This window comes from Callithrix jacchus, chromosome 6 (assembly GCF_049354715.1).
Source record: "Callithrix jacchus isolate 240 chromosome 6, calJac240_pri, whole genome shotgun sequence".
NCBI lineage: Eukaryota > Metazoa > Chordata > Mammalia > Primates > Cebidae > Callithrix > Callithrix jacchus.
This window is the reverse complement of record NC_133507.1, coordinates 16,546,042-16,563,710: the sequence shown is the minus strand read 5'-3', so window position 1 is coordinate 16,563,710 and position 17,669 is coordinate 16,546,042. Positions and strand designations below refer to the sequence as shown.

The window sequence follows — 17,669 nt, the reverse complement described above, 5'->3', positions numbered from 1 at the left end:
ATCCGTTTTCTGTTACTGAGGAACCTCAAAAGTGGCTGCTTAAAACAACACAAGCTGGCTGGGTATGGTGACTCACACCTGGCATCCCAGCAATTTAGGAGGTCAAGGTGAGAGGACTGCTTGATACCAGGAGTTCGAGACCCACTTGGGCAACCTAGCAAGACCCCATTTCTAAAAAATAATAAAAATAAATTAGCCTGGTCTTTTGGCATGCACCTGTAGTTCCAGCTGCTCAAGAGGCTGAAACAGGATTGTTTGAGCTCAGGAGGTCAAGGTTGCTCTGAGCCATGATTGGGCCACGTTACTGCAGCCTGGGCACAGAGTGAGATACTGTCTCTCATATATATATATATATATATATATATATATATATATATATATATCCATGGTTGCTGTGAGTCAAATGTCCATTCACAGTGTGACTTGACTGAATTCAACTGGGTTCTCTGCTTAAGTTCTAACATAGCCAAAATTAAGCTATTGGTCAAGTAGGGCTCTTATCTAGAGGGTAATGGAGGAGAATCCACTTCTAGGGTCACTCAGGATGTGGGATAATTTCAGACCGTCCTCCCTATTCCCTTGGTTGTTTTTTTTGGTGGCTCCACCCATATGCCTTGGCTCACAAGGCAGCTCCATTATCAAATCCAGCAACAATATGTGAATCCTTATTTTGCTTTGAATCTCTCCATTTTCCCCTTTTCTTGTATCACCACAGGTGAAGGTCTTGGGGGCCAGATTTCTGCCCTCTACACACAGTGATTTGTGGGAACACACCTGTCACGTGAAAGCAGAACTGACAATGCTGATCAATTGTCTTGTGTTCTCATAGCTTCTCTGCTCCTCTTCCTGCTTTTATAATGTTGAGATCCTTCAATATTCATTCTTTGCTGTCTTTTCTTTGCACTCTTTGAAATTAGTACTTATCTTTTCTTTGAGTGACAGACTTTGGAGAATATAATAAAAGGTATCCTCCATCTCCTCAGACAAGTACAAATACACATTATATTTCATGGATCCCACTGCAGCCCATCTAGGGAACCCTGCAATATGTCTCCTTCTGCCAGCTTATGTTGAAGGATGGCTTTGATGGAACAAGTTCTTGCTATGTGCTAGATAAGGTGCAACACACTTTGTGTTTGCTACCTTATTTCATCCTCGTAGCAAAACCATGAGGGCGGTTTTGTGATTAACGTTTTGCCTGAGCTTTAAAGCAGCTTGGTATTCTATAAAATTGACTCAAACTCAAATTCAGGCTTGTCTGGCTGCAAAGTAAAACACCTGGCTTGAAACATTACGTCACTACAGATCATGGAAAACTGTCTTTTACCCTGATACCGGTGCTGATGTCCAACCCAGCTAGCACTCTGTCCAGCTCCACATTCTCTGTCCATTTCTCCTGTGGCATCCCCAGCTTGACTACTCTCATCCCTATTATACGCTCATGAATCAGGTAAACTTACAAAATCTTGGTTCGTTTCTTCTCTTTTGCTACAATATCTTAATCAATCACAAAATCCATGCTAATAACCATCCTCTGCTAGTATGGCAAACTTCTAACTTCTATTTATCTTTTATTTTGAGACAGAGTCTCACTCTGTTGCCCAGACTGGAGTGCAGAGTGCAGTCTCAGCTCAGTGCAACCTCTGCTTCCCAGGCTCAAACAATTTTCCTGCTTCAGCTTCCTGAGTACCTGGGATTACAGGTACCTGCCACCATGCCCAGATAATTTTTGTATTTTTAGTAGTGATGAGGTTTTGCCATGTTGATCAGGCTGGTCTTGAACACCTGACCTGAAGTGATCCACCTGCCTTGGCCTCCCAAAGTTCTGGGATTACAGGCAACTTCTATTTACTTTAAAAAAAAAAAAGTAGAAAATATGTCTCTTCCAGAAGTTTATCTGACTCTATCATGGAGAAACATTAAATAATCTCAGATTTTAAAAATATTCCAAATTAATTATTATTAAAATACTTCTACTCTGGCACTTACTTCATTGTATCACACTTAATTATTTCTATCTGTCACAAACTAGATATGAAGTGGGTATTCCCTTGAATAAAAGGCCAAATTCTTGGTTTTCATTTTCCCATTCTTTCTCAGCACATTGTCTGGAGTACAGTGTGTGCTAAGCAAATATTTGTTAAGGGTAACTGACTTAAATAATTCAGGTAGAAAGAGCAAAGGTACGAAGTCTAAGTCAGAATAGTCTGACTTTTGGCTGGGAGCAGTGGCTCATGCCTGTAATCCCAGCCCTTTGGGAGGCTGAGGCAGGCAGATCACCTGAGGTCAGGAGTTCAATACCAGCCTGGCCAATATGGTGAAACCCTATCTGTACTAAAAACACAAAAATTAGCCAGGAGCAGTGGCATGTGCCTATAATCCCAGCTACTCAAGAGGCTGAGGCAGGAGAATCACTTGAACCCAGGAGACAGAGGTTGTGGTGAGCAGAGATTGCACCACTGTACTCCAGCCTGGGCAACAGAGTGAGACTCCATCTCAATTAAAAAAAAAAACATAGTCTGACTTTTGTGAGTAAATAGATCTTAAGGTATTACCCCATTTAAAAGAATGGGATAAAAAAAAGTAAAATGATTGACAGGTTTAACCCACTTTAGAGGATACTTTCATTCCAAATAATGAGTTTTCTAACTAAACAGCATAATACTTGGGGCTCTCCTAGAAGGGATGGCTCTTATATAGACTCCTCTAGTGTTCTGTGCCCAGCCCAAGGGTTGGCTCCATTTTTCTCTACTGGTATTCTGCAGCAACTCATGTTTAGGACTATGAATACATGAAATCAGTTGCCCAAGCAACAAACTACTGGAAACCCTATGTTATCAGTTTTGTAAATAATTCTAATCTTAAAAATGTCAGTCAACGTTACATCACGGCTGGGTTTGAGAGAGGCTCTGATCTCTCTTAGTCTCGTCTTATGAAACTGATTGAAGATAGAACTTTGAATCAGACCCCTACAAAGACTGCCTTCGCATTCTTTACAAATAAATTTCATATCTTTCAGCCTCCTGTAAATAAACATTAAAGTCCACCTTTTTAAAAAAAAAAAAAAAGAAAATATTTTAATATTTAGCATAGTGTTACCGTGAATTACAGGCTGTGTGTCATGAACAGGCTCAGACTATGAGTCAGGCCTACTGTCCTCTAAGTACTAATGCATATGTGGAATATAATCCCAGAAAGAAACATTTTCTCAATGCCATTGTAAGCCCAGCCTAGTAAAGAACACATCCATCCACTTTACCATACTTAATCCTCAGAACAATACAAATAAGAGCATATTTGTAATCCTCCATTTTTTCACCTGAGGAAATTAAGCTGATAGTGATTAAGTAACTTGCCTAAGCTCTCATCACTGGGAAATTTGAACTGAGGTCTATCTGATGCTAAAGTTTGTTCCAACTTGGTCTATGCTCAAGGCAGAACAAGGCAATGATTAGAATGCTTAAGCCAGGAAACTGTGGTGGCAGGTCCAGGGCTCATCTGCTCCATGTCTCCTGCAGTTTTTCTGGAAGCAGCTTTGCACCTGAGCATGGAAGGATCCACCTGGGACTCCAGAAGTCGAATCTTCTAATCTTCCCAAGTGAACTGAATGAGGCTTGGGCAGATGGTGATTTCTATGCCTCTGCTACAGGTGATTGCACTGACTCCTCCACAGAACCATGCCAAGTGGATGCCAGGCCCTGCCATATGCAGACCTCTAGCCTTTCAGCTCTGTGTTCATTAACTGATCCAAAGAGCCATTTGGAGAACAAGCCAGTGGAAAGACTTGGAACCCCAACTAAATGCACTCCAGTTACAGGTCTGTCTTCCACCTGTCAGCTTGCATTCAGACAAGGATGATAATCTGATTAGGTGACTTGGGAATTATCAAGATTCACTCCCTCTCCATATTTCCATATAACAGACAGATCTAGAGATTGCTAGTAACCAGCGAAGCACATGTTGGATGGCCGATTAAATTCCCCAGGCTTCGTTTGACTTCTCAAATTGAAAATCTAATCCTCAATTTCTCCTCACTGGTTAAATCAGCATAAATCTCTCTTGGCATGTGACCTACTCTGACCTAGGAAAAAGCTCTTTCAAATCCCCTGTTATTAGCCTTGATCTTATATGATCCAAGATCTTTCATTAATTTTCAGGGTGGCAGATGTAAGTCACTCAGTCCCTAAGAACACAATCCAGGGTCTGGAAGGAATAATGGGACATCAGGTATTTAGACAAGGAAGTCTATTCTTTTGAAGTTGACAAAGGGGGAAATTCTCTTGCTTTCCCAAAAAACGACTCTTAGGGCTGCTGTCAAAGAAGCAGCATTAAACAGTCTTTGATTTGAGGTAAGACGACATTTCCTCCATTATAACCTCACAAAAGTAAAAAATTATTGCATCAATGTTTAAGCAGTCAGGAGGCCATTAGGACATCGCAGACATTGACCATACCTTATGTTCACAGTGTCATTGCTCCGGACTTTTCCTGGTTTCTCCCAGTTAAGAGAGCAAAAGGTTTTTCTGGTTTCTGATCAACATGAGTCAACATGGCTCAAAAACAAAAATAGTTTCCCAGAGCCCCCAAGTTACATGCTGTGTCAGCAAAGGTAAATTTTAAGTGAAGTTAATGAAAAACAAATTTCGGCATCCTCACCTGCATGAGTTACTTCCGAAACCCCAGGAGGGGGCCTGTGATGCTTTAACTTGATTATATGTTTTTATAAAATGTGCAAAATTAAGCAATCTAACCACAATCCATTAAAACTCTCATAGAGTTCTAATCTGATGCCACCCTCCATAATACTGTCTTTCTTCTTGCATAGCACTGGAGTGGCTGCCGGTATGCTGGGAGCTAAGTTTAGCTTCAGTTTAATTAGATATATTTATGTGCTTTGTGGTTACGTCTATAGTCAGGTGACTGTTAGCCAGCTTCTAATAAGAATGGCTTCTGGGAAGCCCTCTCCTGTTCACTATGTTGACTCACCCAACATTGTGGAAGAAAGTTGTGGGGTCAAGGATCATATCAAAATATGATCCCAAAGTGTTTAACACAAAAATATACGGGAAAGAAAGAGAAGCACAGTTAGATATGTAGAGAAGCAGAAACTAGTCTGTGGAAAATTCTTCCCATCATCATATATGAGGTCCTTTCCATACTTAGTCAAAACAGAAGTTCCCTTTTGTTAAGAACATATTAATAATATAGCATATACATTTATAAACTCATCAGAAATAGGTTTTGTGATTGCTTGATAATCCAATTAATAAAAATAATCATTTGAACACATTGGAAAAGAAACATAATTTTCTTGTTAATAAGACATGAAATACTGATATGGACACAATAATATAAAATTCACGCCATTATAATTAGCATGTCAGAAATAATTAGGACAAAATGGATAGTGATTTGCAGCAATTGAAAAAATATTTTAGATGATTTATTATATAAGAAAACTTGAAATTCCCTAAAATTTTATAGTCTGCATGCGATCGAATCCTAACACAAGTTTTCTCAAGTTTGACAATAATCTACATTTTGACAATAATGTCCTTACCAGTAGTGGTTTGTAAGTCTCAAAAAAAAATTCTGGACATAAAAAATTTAAAACAAAAACAAATTGTGATCAACACCAGATGATATTTCAATTCTATTCTGTCTTTAGAATAAAATGATACCAAAACAGTATCTCATGGAAAGTCAAATGAAGAGTATCCAATAAAAAAGCATTACATAAAATATTAATAGAAAAGTATATTTTCTATTTTTAGATTTCGTAAGGTCTGTGACAATTGTCAGTTCTTTACAATTTATATTTATTTATTTTCAAATTCTTAATAATTTCTATCTAATTTTCTTTTTATAATTTTGTACTCATTTCTTAAAAATCACATCCTAAATTGTATAAGACTCAGGATCCACCAGTTGCGAGTTGATAAAAACCCAACTCAACATAGACAAAAGAAGAAAGTATGAAAATTCAAGGACAGCTAGACCTCGTGTCTCAAATCACACTATTATTAATAGAACTCAGTCTTATTCTTTTAACTGCTTATCTTTCTTTTGCTTCCCTCCTCTATGTTAGTTCCATGCTCAATCCAGCAGTGACAGACCCTTCTCATCCTCACAGTACTTCCAACCCTTTCGACCAAAGTCCTGTGTTGAATCTCATCAGTTTGGACCAGTTAATGAGTTTATCCATGAACAAATGCCAGGGACCTGAAAGGCTTTAATTGGCCAGAGGTGTCACATGTGCCAACCCCTCACCTGCTACATGAACATCCTGGAGATGAGAAAATTAATTCCCTGAAAAAAACCAGGGAACTGTTATTAACAGAAGAACAAATGGATGCTGATTTAGCAAAACAGCAGTGCTCTGTGACACATGCATTTTTTTTTTTGTTTGTTTTTTTGATTAAGACCTTCTTAAAGCCCCAGGTAGCCTTAAAAAGAAGTATATTCCTGGCCCAAGACTGAAAATGAAGAAAGAAAAAGCATGACATTTATCTTCAAAACTTGTCTCTCTACTTTGCTTAAACAGATTTTAAAATCATAATTTTAAAGTACAGTTGTGCTTACATATAAGTGCTAGATCTGGAAGGAAACAATAGGACCAAGGATTGAACATGAACGTTGTTGACATGCATAGTGCATCCCTCTCATTTGGGCCCAACATGAGCTACCATTACTGGGCATCTGACAAGTGCCAGTGGCACGGTAGTCTCCTCTGGTGCTAGATAATGTATGCATGTATTTCTAATCTTCACAGCCACCAAAAATGTATTTTTATGTATACTGTAAGGGTGAATAATGTGGCCCCCAAACAGATTATCTAAATACCCAAGATCACCCAATTCCTATGTAGAAGAGCCAGTATTCAAACTTAATGAATACTTTTTATATATTATGCTACCTCTAAAGTATTTCATCTTACTGCAAACCCAAAGCATTTTATTTATGTCTGCATATGGTTGTATGTTATGGAAGAAATCTTGCTAGAACATACCAGATCATAGTCCTGTTCCTTAAAACATATGGATTCTCCCATTTCAGCTCTAGTACTCTGCAAATGTGGGATGCAGTCCACCTCCCATATAACTAGTGGTCTTGCTAGGTCAGTTTCATCCAAGCCTCTGGTGTTGGCAGCAGGTGTCATATCAGGTTAATATGAGAGAGAGCCTTTGTAGGCATTGATGTGCCAGAAAGAAAGGCCAGCACATTCTAAAAGTTAACATTCATGCTTCGTCTCTATGCTGCAGCCTTCTGTTTGGGCAGATATTTGTGCAAGCTTACTCTGCTTTACCTTATTAGAAAGATCTTGAGTTTCTAAAACAATCTATATTTTGTGAAACAAAATTAAATAAGTTAAAGTTGAAAGGAGTTTGGAGAGAGTGAGAGGTAGAGGAGAGATTCAGGTTCTCTGTTCCCCAAAAAGTCTAGCAAGGAAGAAATCAGAGCAAAAGTAGGTAAGCTTGTATAAGTAGTAATAGGATCTCTTTTGGGCAGCCTCAGCCCTTCTCACACCCTGTCTGGTTCCCGGGACAGGAATGGGAAGCACTTATCCTGGCAGGGTTTTTCCAGTGAGAGGGAAACCAGCTATGCAGCATAAGTCAGTCAGTCGTGTTCCAAAGTGGCAGGCTCAATCATTAGCAGAGTTCACACACGCTGCTAGAGGAAGGAGCGGATAGTGTCAAACCATCAAGGGGAAGATGTGTGAGAATCCCAAACTCTGCAAAAAAAAGAAAGGGGAGGGTGACCTGGAATAGCAGTGGTGGTGGGGTGGTACAGTTCCGAGAACTGCCTATAGCCCACATCTTGCAAGAGTGCATTTTTTAGTGAAGCTGACTTGAAACTGTCTCTGGCAAAGACTCACATGGGGTCACTGTGGGAAATGTGTGAGGCATAGCTTTTCCAAGACAGGAGTGTTTAGACTTTAGGAGGGGCAGCAAACCCTATAGCCACCCTCTATTTTCCCCACCTTTTCCCACATTTACAGGTGAATCCCATAGAAACAGACAACTTAAAACTTAAGGAAAATTTACAGGAGTTGTTAAAAAATATGTTGTTAAGAAGAATGTTAGTAAAGTGACTTATCTGTGAATATCGGATTAAACAGAATGCCTATACAATTTAGAAAAAGGAGAAACCCAGCACCCTGGTAAAAAACAGGTGACCTCATTACTGGTATATTGTAGTGACCATTGAGGGTAGAAACAGTCTGTGCTGACATATTATACTTAGATCCCCTACTGCAGTTTTATTGGCACTCACATCTGTTTTCCTCCAGAGAGGCTAATCAGAATGACTTGAGAGGTGTTTAAATAATTTCCCATGGACAATGATCAGAAATAGAGCCACAACAATCAAGGAAGATTGTATCATTTCTCTATGTCTTTGCTTTCTTCACACATCAACCCTTTTCTTTCTGGTCACGGATACATTAGGATGTGAACCTAGAATGGCCGTGACCATCAAGCACAACTTTTAAATTTTATGAAAAGGTTCATATATTACATTATGAAGATGACATTATTATTATTATTATATTATTTTGAGACAGAGTCTCACTCTGTCGCCCAATTTGGAGTGCAGTGGCACGATCCTAGCTCACTGCAAACTCTGCCTCCTGGGTTCAAGTGATTCTCCTGCCTCAGCCTCTTGATTAGCTGGGGTTACAGGCACCTGCCACCACACCTGGCTAATGTTTGTATTTTTAGTAGAGATGGGGTTTCCCCATGCTGGCCAGTCCGGTCTTGAAATCCTGACCTCAGGTGATCTGTCCATATCAGCCTCCCAAAGTGCTGGAATTACAGGGGTGAGCCACCATGGCCAGCCCCAAAGATGACTTAAAGTTAAGTGTGTGTGTGTGTGTGTGTGTGTGTGTGTGTGTGTGTGTAATATATATATATATATATATATATATATATATATATATATAAAATCATCCAAGACCACAATAAAAGAAAATGGCAATTAAAAAGAAAGCCAGAGTATAATGATGAGAATGAACCCTAATGTAAACTGCAGATTTTGTGTGAGAATGCAGTCAATGTGGTCTCATCAATTGTAACGAATGTACCCCTGTGGTGGGAAATGTGATGAGGGAGAGGGTGCTCGTGGAAGGGCAGAGGGGCAATGGGAAGGCTCTGTACCTCCCGTTCCATGTTGCATCAACCTAAAATGACACAAACAATTAAAGTCTATTTTTTTAAAAAAAAAAAAAGCTATTAAACAACAACATGTGCTCAACTAATTTTTAACTTATTTTCTTGAATCTCCATAGGCAATAACGACCTCCAACTCCTGAATATTAAGAGTATATCAATAATGAAAGCATTACATATTAAAATTTATGGAGTTCACTGAAAGATATAGACAGCGATAAGTTCATGGCCGCAAAGATTTTCATTACTACAAAAATCATGACAAAAATTAAATGAATGACACACATTCAACTGAAGAAAAAATCAAAATATAATGAAAACGTTAAGAAATTCTTAAAGATAATGTAGAAATTGGTAATTTAGAAGAAGAAAATAATAAATATTTTATTAAGAAAAAAGAAATGGAATCAAAACTCACCATCGTTTTTATTTCTGATTCATCTCACAGCTGGCTGACAGAGGCCTTACAGCATTTTTTTTTAATGTATGAAGTATTTTCTGGATCCATACATATCTGAAAATAGCTTCTTGTACTCACACACAAAAATAAAGTGTTAGCTGGGAACAGAACTCTTCAGTAGCAACAATTTCTCACTTGAAGTTTAGTAGATATTTATTATCAGCTGACATTGCTATAAACAAAAGTCAAATGCTAGTTTTATTTTTTCTTTTAGAAAATAATATTTCACTGCTTTATCCTTGCAATATATTTTAACTGATGCATTCAATTTTCTTATTTTGTTTTTTAGTAATCTTAGACGATGAAACAGTAGTTCTTTATTCAGCTTAATCATATTTTCTTCTGCTAGTTTTTTGGTGATTACTTTTGCTTGGTTGTTGTGGATCCTTCCTGAGGATGTCATGTATTAATACATGAGTATTTACAGTGTTTGGCTTTTCCTACCTTCCCTTCAAAATCAATGACAAAAAAAATAACACACAACATTCTCAGGTGCTAAGACAGTAATCAGAAAATTTTCACACTACAGCAGAAGTTACTTCTGTTTACACTATCAGAGCACAGATTAGTTCAAAAATTCCTGCTTATGCCCAGTCCATTTAAACAGCCACACAGCCAGTAACTGGAGAGGTAGCCAATGGTTTGCATCTACTCTTCCTGGCACTCCAGTCTCAGATAACCTGGTATCCGTGCCAGCAAACAGCAGCCCTGGAAGTCACACCCCACCATGTCATCGTCCTCCGCATAAAGTTGCCATTACCATGTCTACCTATATGTCCACTTGGTATGAAGGACAGGGGGCTTGTGAGGGAATAGGCAAGGGCACGTTGCCTATTTCCTCATATGCCCCCTCTCCTTCATACCAAGTGGAACAGGGGAAAGGAGAGCAGTGGAAGTAGGGAGCTGTGGATTGTAACTTTATACACCTATATAATGAGTGTATAGACCTGTCATTCTTAGCATTTCTTAAAAAAAAAAAAGTAAGTCACTAGTAGGTGCCCAAGAAACAACAGGGAACAATGCACAAAGGATTTCTAACTTTCAGCATATACAATCTAAGACAAAAATAAATTAATGAAATAAAAATAAATATGTATACTGTTTAGTCCTATAGTCATTTATTTTCTTTTATGCTTTTTAAGGTTTTGTTATTCTCCCCTTCGTTCTTACATTTCTAGTTTATCATCGTTATTACTGCTATAATTTTCTATTGCGTTAATTTTATGCTCTACAGCTCTGCCCTTCAATATATCTTTTAATTATATTTAAAAATTTTTTCACTTACTATTTAAAACCTTCCTGTAAACTTCTTTTTTCTTGCAAATTGTTTCTCAACCAAGTCCATCTTCATGCTGCCATCCCAGAAGTCGTGATTTTTGGCCTTTATCAAAAGCACCCACAAATGCATTCTAAAAAAATTTTCAATAATGTTTCTTTTATAAATGTGATTTTGCTCCATATTCTTCAGGACATTTACCCTTTTAAGGTTGCAGAATCTTTGCCTAAACTTTATTTTGGCTCAATTTACCTGTTTTCATTAAAGAGAGATCTCTTTAGATCTGGAGCTTTCCAATAGTAGTGTGCATTTATTCATTTTGATCCATTTCTCCTGTCAATCTAAGGATTTCCTGAATGTCCTTGCAAGTACAAGCATATGTGTGTGTCACCTAAACAGACTGCTAAAATCTTAGAGACATTAATCTAACAGTATTACTGGAATAAGGCAGGGCGATCTGCAGCCATCTCCATCTGGTCTTTTGCAAAATGAGGTGTATAAAGTTACAATCCACAGCTCCCTACTCCTGCTGCTCTCCTTTCCTCTGTTCCACTTGGTATGAAGGACAGGGGGTGTGTGAGGGAATAGGCAACGTGCCTATTCCCTCACAAGCCCCCTGTCCTTCATACCAAGTGGACATATAGGTAGACATGGTAATGGCAACTTTATGCGGAGGACGATGACATGGTGGGGTGTGACTTCCAGGGCTGCTGTTTGTTGGCATGGATACCAGGTTATCTGAGACTGGGGTGCCAGGAAGAGTAGATGCAAACCATGGCTACCTCTCCAGTTACTGGCTGTGTGGCTGTTTAAATGGACTGGGCATAAGCAGGAATTTTTGAACTAATCTGTGCTCTGGTACTGTCAACGGGAGTAACTTCTGCTGCAGTGTGAAAATTTTCTGATTACTATCTTAGCACCTGAGAATGTTGTGTTTTATTTTTTTTTTTGTCATATTGATTTTGAAGGGAAGGTAGGAAAAGCCAAACACTGCGCCATAATTGCCATCTAGACACAGGGTTTCTTTCTTCCTTTCATTCCTTTTCTTTCCTTAGGTCCATCTTTCTTTCTTTTCTTTCTTTCTTTTCTTTCTTTCTTTCTTTCTTTCTTTCTTTCTTTTTCTTTTCTTTTCTTTTCTTTCTTTCTTACTTTCTCTCTCTTTCTTTCTTTTTCTTTCTCTTTTCTTTCTTTCTTTCCTCTTTCTTTCTTCCTTTCTTCTTTCTTTTTTCTTTCCTCTCTCTCTCTTTTTCTTTTCTTTATCATGTTCCATTCTCAAGGCATGTTGTATCTGTTTTATCAACCTTTCTACTTCAAGCGCATGAGAGGAAAGGTTTCTCAAGCTTAGGGTAAATACCTAGCAGTGGTCTTCAAGTTCCTCTTTCCATTACAGTGCTAGGCACTATATCAATGGAATGGAGCAATGATGTGTAAGACCTTGGAAACCAGAGAGCATGATGAAGTGCATAAGGCATTGTCAAGGAAGATACACTCCCCATGCAGCAGGAGTAGGGAGCTGTGGATTGTAACTTTATACACCTTGTTTTGCAAAAGACCAGATGGAGATGGCTGCAGATTGCCCTGCCTTATTCCAGTAATACTGTTAGGTTAATGTCTCTAAGATATTAGCAGTCTGTTTAGGTGACACACATATGCTTGTACTTGTACTTGCAAGGACATTCAGGAAATCCTTAGATTGACAGGAGAAATGGATCAAAATGAATAAATGCACACTACTATTGGAAAGCTCCAGATCTAAAGAGATCTCTCTTTAATGAAAACAGGTAAATTGAACCATTTTAGAGCAGAGGGTATCAAGGTGGTCCCAGGACCAGCAGTGTCAGCATTCCCGTAGAACATTCTAGAAGAGCCAATTATCTGGCTCCACCCTAGAACTACTGAATCAGAAACTCTGGGGCTGGGGCCGAGCAATCTGTTATTTAACAAGCTTACCAGGTGATTCTGACACTTGCTAGAATTTGAGGGCCAAGAGTTCAGGGGTGAGGAAGGCACAGAGGTTGGTTAAGGAGTACACAATTATAGCTAGATAAGGGGAATACATTCTGGTGTTATACAGCACTGTAGGCTGACTAGAGTTAATAACAATCTATTATATGTTTTCAGATAGCTGGAAGAGAGGATATTAAATGTTCCCAACATGAAGAAGAAATGAGAATTGTTTGAAGTGATGGATGCTAATTACCCTGATTTGATCATTACACACTATATGAAGGTATTGGAACGTTATACTGCATCCCATAAATATGTGCAATTGTTATGTGTCAATTAAATTTTTTTTTTTAAATTGAGAATCATTGATCTAGTGAATAGAATAAAGCATGTCGTAGTCAGTTCACTTGAGGATGGGTTCTAAGTGCAGCATATATTCCATCATCCTGGCAATTGAACTGAGAACAAATAAATTATAATAAAATTACCAGGTAGTTTCACTGTTTATTGATTCACTCATTCAACTTGTGTGTCCAGCCATGCACCCAGTGCTGAGAAAACAATGGAAGATCTCCCAGGCTAGAAGCAGATAAAAACAAATATAAACTCCTAAATTATAAAGTAGTTTGCCCAGACTGGGGAAGAATGCCATGAAATCACTTAAACGGACTTTGAGGATATAGGGAGGGCTTCATAGAGATGAATATATCTGAGAAAGGGGATGTTGGCAGAAAAAAATAAAGGATCGTGCAAGTTAACGTGAAGTGAGAAGCAAATGGGGTTACGTGAAATTTCTAGAACAAGTTGTGAAAATGTGACACCAATGACGAGAGGTCACGTTAATAGGTGCAATGCACTGCAGAGTCAAAGAGAGATGGGAATGGGGTGGTAGCCAAGGTTAAGAATAAGAAACACTACTCCAAAGTGCAGGGAGAAGCCAAGTGAGTGATCCTCACGAGTTGTTTTGGCAGTAACAGCCACTTAGTCTCTTCTTAAAATGGTGCATGGATGTGACATCTCACCAGAACCATGTCATGAGATCTGATTCCAGACACCCTGGTCCAACTCCGAGCCCTCCAGTAGGTGGAATCTTCTCTAGGAACAGAGGAATTGTGAAATTTTGCAGTGTGTCAGGGAATTTGGCAGTAGAAACTGGAATCTTAAATTTGATGTATGGTGTCATTATATATTCCAGTATGAAATTTGGGATCAGGCTATTTTTGATGTAAGGGTCTAGCATAGCTTGAAGTATAAATTAACTCTTCCTTGAAGCCAGATTTTTTGAAGGCTTGTGAGCAATAAACTTGAACTTGTCAGATGCATTGGGATTTTTAAAATGCGCTTCTTTAACTGAAGAGTTATATGGCAATCGAAATGGCAGAAGATGCCGGTGCCCATGCCAAGAGGGCAGGGAATATAAAAGAAGCTGGAGTCTATAATTCTGACATATGGGTTGTAGGGAACTGGGGGAAACGAAAGCTCAAAATCTGAAGTTTTAGACCAGAGAGTTTACATATGTTGAAGTCTCTGCAGAACTAAATATAACAGTTCTGGGAGGTATCAGGAGAGAATGAACCTGTCTTGAATGTCTGGTATTATTCTAGAAACGTTTCCATCTTCCAGGCCACTCAATCTTTACTCAACAAGGTTAGAAGCAGGGATTTGCCTCACAACTTGGATGATACAATGGATGATCCAAAAGATTTGGTAATTTACCCAGATTCTCACAGAGCTAAAAGGAGGCAGATCCAGGATTGGAATCCAGCCCCTCCAGGCACCAATATCTTTCTCTTACTCAGCCCCATCAGGCTGTCTTTCAGGAGACTTTGTCTTCTCTTCCCTTCTCCAAGAGCTCCAGCCTGCTGAAGGGGCCCGAGTGTCTCTCTAGATGTGGTTTGGGAGCCTGAGTAGCAGCCTTTACTGGTTTCACAAATTACATCTGAATCAGGTTTCAGTGATTCAAGTAGAATGAGGCCAGATTTATGAAGTTAAGAAACATTAAATCCTTCTTTTCTTGGGGTTCAGGGAGAAGGCAGGTCTTCTTGCTGCCAACCGAAAAAACAAAGTGGTTTCTCATTTCTCCAAGGCTGGACTTGGAAGCTCATGCTTCCAAGATATAGGAAGCACAGAGGAGCAAAGCTTCAAAGTTCTCACCGCCTGCAGAGAGCAGACTCAGAGTCGTCCAGGACCCACCTCGCTCTGAATGGGCAAGTTTCCCAGACCCTGAAGCGACATCTGGAATTGGACATGCAGGCGCAGGTAAGGGGAATCACCAGAGGAGGGGGCATGCATTCAATCATATATTCATTCATTCAACCAATATTTGTTTTGGCAGGTTAGTAAGGCAGAGCTAAAAGCCGCCAAAGTCTCCATTCTACTGCAAGCCCGGAAGTTCCGTAAAGCTGGTCAGGGGCTAATACCCTAAGACTGATGAGGCGTAAGCTTAGGCTGAGGAAGTGGGAAGGGAGACAAATGGAAGGCAAGTCCATCCAGGCAGTTGGGCAGATTCAGGAGCTGGTGGGAGAGTCAAGGAGAATCAGGAATGCAAATAAGACACAATGACTGGGGCAAGGGCAGGGAGAAGACAGTAACCGGCTTCACGCGTAGAGGCAAGAAAGGGCTGGAGTCTGAGCTGGAGACTTTCTGAAGCCCAAAGGCTGGATTCTTCTCATATTTCTGGCCCAAGACTCTCACAGTTCTCAGTGCATATGTAAACTGGATCGCACAGGGGAAGGCGAGCAGTCTCCTGAAAGATGTGGGGTGGGGAAGAGAAGATAAAGGAGCAGTGAGCCAGTTTTAGCAGCTTTGTAAGTGCAAACTCATTGTTCTCTTGTGTGAAGAAATGCAGATACACCATCCCACAACATCCAAAACACAAAACGCGGGAGGGTTTTGTGAAGTCTGGCCTAATCCATACTAGGACTCCAAAAGATTAACAGGTTTATATTGCACAAGGAAAGCCCTGCTGAAAAATCCTGCCTACTCACACATCCTAAACCAAACACTTCCCACTGGGACCAGCTCTCTTTTGAAAAGTAAAAAATCGGACTGTCCATTTTCGCAAGTGGCAAAACATAAAGATTTAAAAGCAAACCTCAACCTTGAAGATTTATTTTTAAAATTTACCAGGCCAGAGAGAATGACTTTTCACCCATTCATCTTAACCAGGGTTTAAAACTTAGGATCATTTCTGTGTGTGGGTTACAAATTAAAATTTCACTGTGTTCTAGGAATTACACAAAACTTACAGCTCCTGTCTAATTAATACAAATTATAAATAAAGGCAAATGTATTTCCCTTCAGATTAAGCTAATTGCATTGGTGGCTGCTTCTGCATCTGGCAAGAGTCCCAGCAGTGTTGGTCAAATAGAAAGACCACACGTCCAGTGATTAGAGGTAGCTGAGTTGGAATAATCTCTGGACCACTAAGCGTTAAGTACCTACCATCATGTCTGATCCATGGTAGTACCCACTAAGTTTAAGTCTCCCTCCTTTAACTTCCTACTCCCTTTGGGATTCCTCTTCACTCCCTCTCTCTCTCCCAGGAGGATGTTTATTTTTGTGTTTGTTTTCAGGGCAGGGTCTCACTCTATCGCCCAGGCTGGAGTGGGGCACCACCTCAGCCTAAGGGGTATCTGGGACTACAGGCATACACCACCATGCCTGGCTAATTTTTTATATTTTTTGTAGAGGTGGGGTTTTGTCATGTTGCCCAGGCTGGTCTTGAACTTCTGGGTTCAAGCAATCCACCTGCCTCAGACTCCCAAAGTACTAGGATTACAGGTGTGAACCACTGAACCTGGCCAGAATATGTGATAGGTTTCTTCCCCCGACCACCCCCACCTGGCCTTTCCTATTTCACGGTGCACCCCTGAAGTCAAGGCTCAAGAAATTGTAAAGAGCTCAGAGAAGCAGGGCTTCAAGGCTCAGTGGGAATCTCAAGTCTTACACTACACAACACCTCCAGAAGACAATTTGTCCAGCGCATGCTTGCAGACAATGAAACACAACAAGATAATGTTCCGCACAACGTCTGCCACTTTTCCTCCTCTTCTCTGCCTGCCTTCCCCAACCACCTGGGATTTGCCCAATGAGGCACCTTCTTAACTGACCCTGTGTGGGAACCTTCTCAGGGTCCTCCCTCCACTCCCTCATCTCCCGGAACAGGAAGGAATCCAGAAAGCAGTTAAATAGATTGGCTGGTTGAAGAGGCTCTGTCTCATGATAGAGCACCCAAACTGGGGGTTGCTTTCCTGCTCCAGCCTTGCCTAGCGGTGAGGAGCACACAGATTACTGAGTCACTTCATAAATTGTTTCCAGTGAATTTTTCTTTCCTGTTAATGTACCATGGCAGGAGGAAGGGGTTAGGGGAGGGATGTTGAGTTAAGAGAGACAGGGTTGAAAGGAGAGGGCTCAGAGGAGCTGGAGGGAGGGAGCATAAAGGGACAGGATTTAGACACCTGGGCTGTTGTGACAATCAATTTCAGCCGTAGTAATAAGATAACGCAGAGGGGAAAAAGCAGACGTGCCGGAAGTGATAAAATAGAAATGAATTCTCATTACCTTGCTGATGAGACGGCCACAGCTGCTGCCACTGCCTCATTGCTTCGCAAGGGGGTGTCTCATCCCAGTGTTTATCACATGAGTCTGGGCAAAGAAGAGAAGAAACATGCACAACAGTGTTTCACTGCAGAGCAGGGAAACTGAGCCATGCAATGACTGGCGATCTTAGAGGCACTCATAAGTCACTCCCAACCACTGCTCCTACCAGCAAGCCCCTATCTTTGGCTGCTGGGAAGGGTGGCTTGATTCACCCATA

The 17,669-nt window shown here is 40.2% G+C and overlaps 1 long non-coding RNA gene across 1 annotated transcript in view; it reads left to right on the top strand.

The window, feature by feature from the left end:
- The first annotated feature begins 13,017 nt into the window (after positions 1–13,017).
- Positions 13,018–17,669, top strand: part of LOC144582966 (uncharacterized) — a 37,168-nt gene continuing 32,516 nt past the window's right edge. The window contains exons 1-2 of the long non-coding RNA XR_013536630.1: positions 13,018–13,133; positions 14,937–15,109. This is a non-coding gene — a long non-coding RNA (uncharacterized LOC144582966). The remainder of the gene's footprint in view (positions 13,134–14,936; positions 15,110–17,669) is intronic.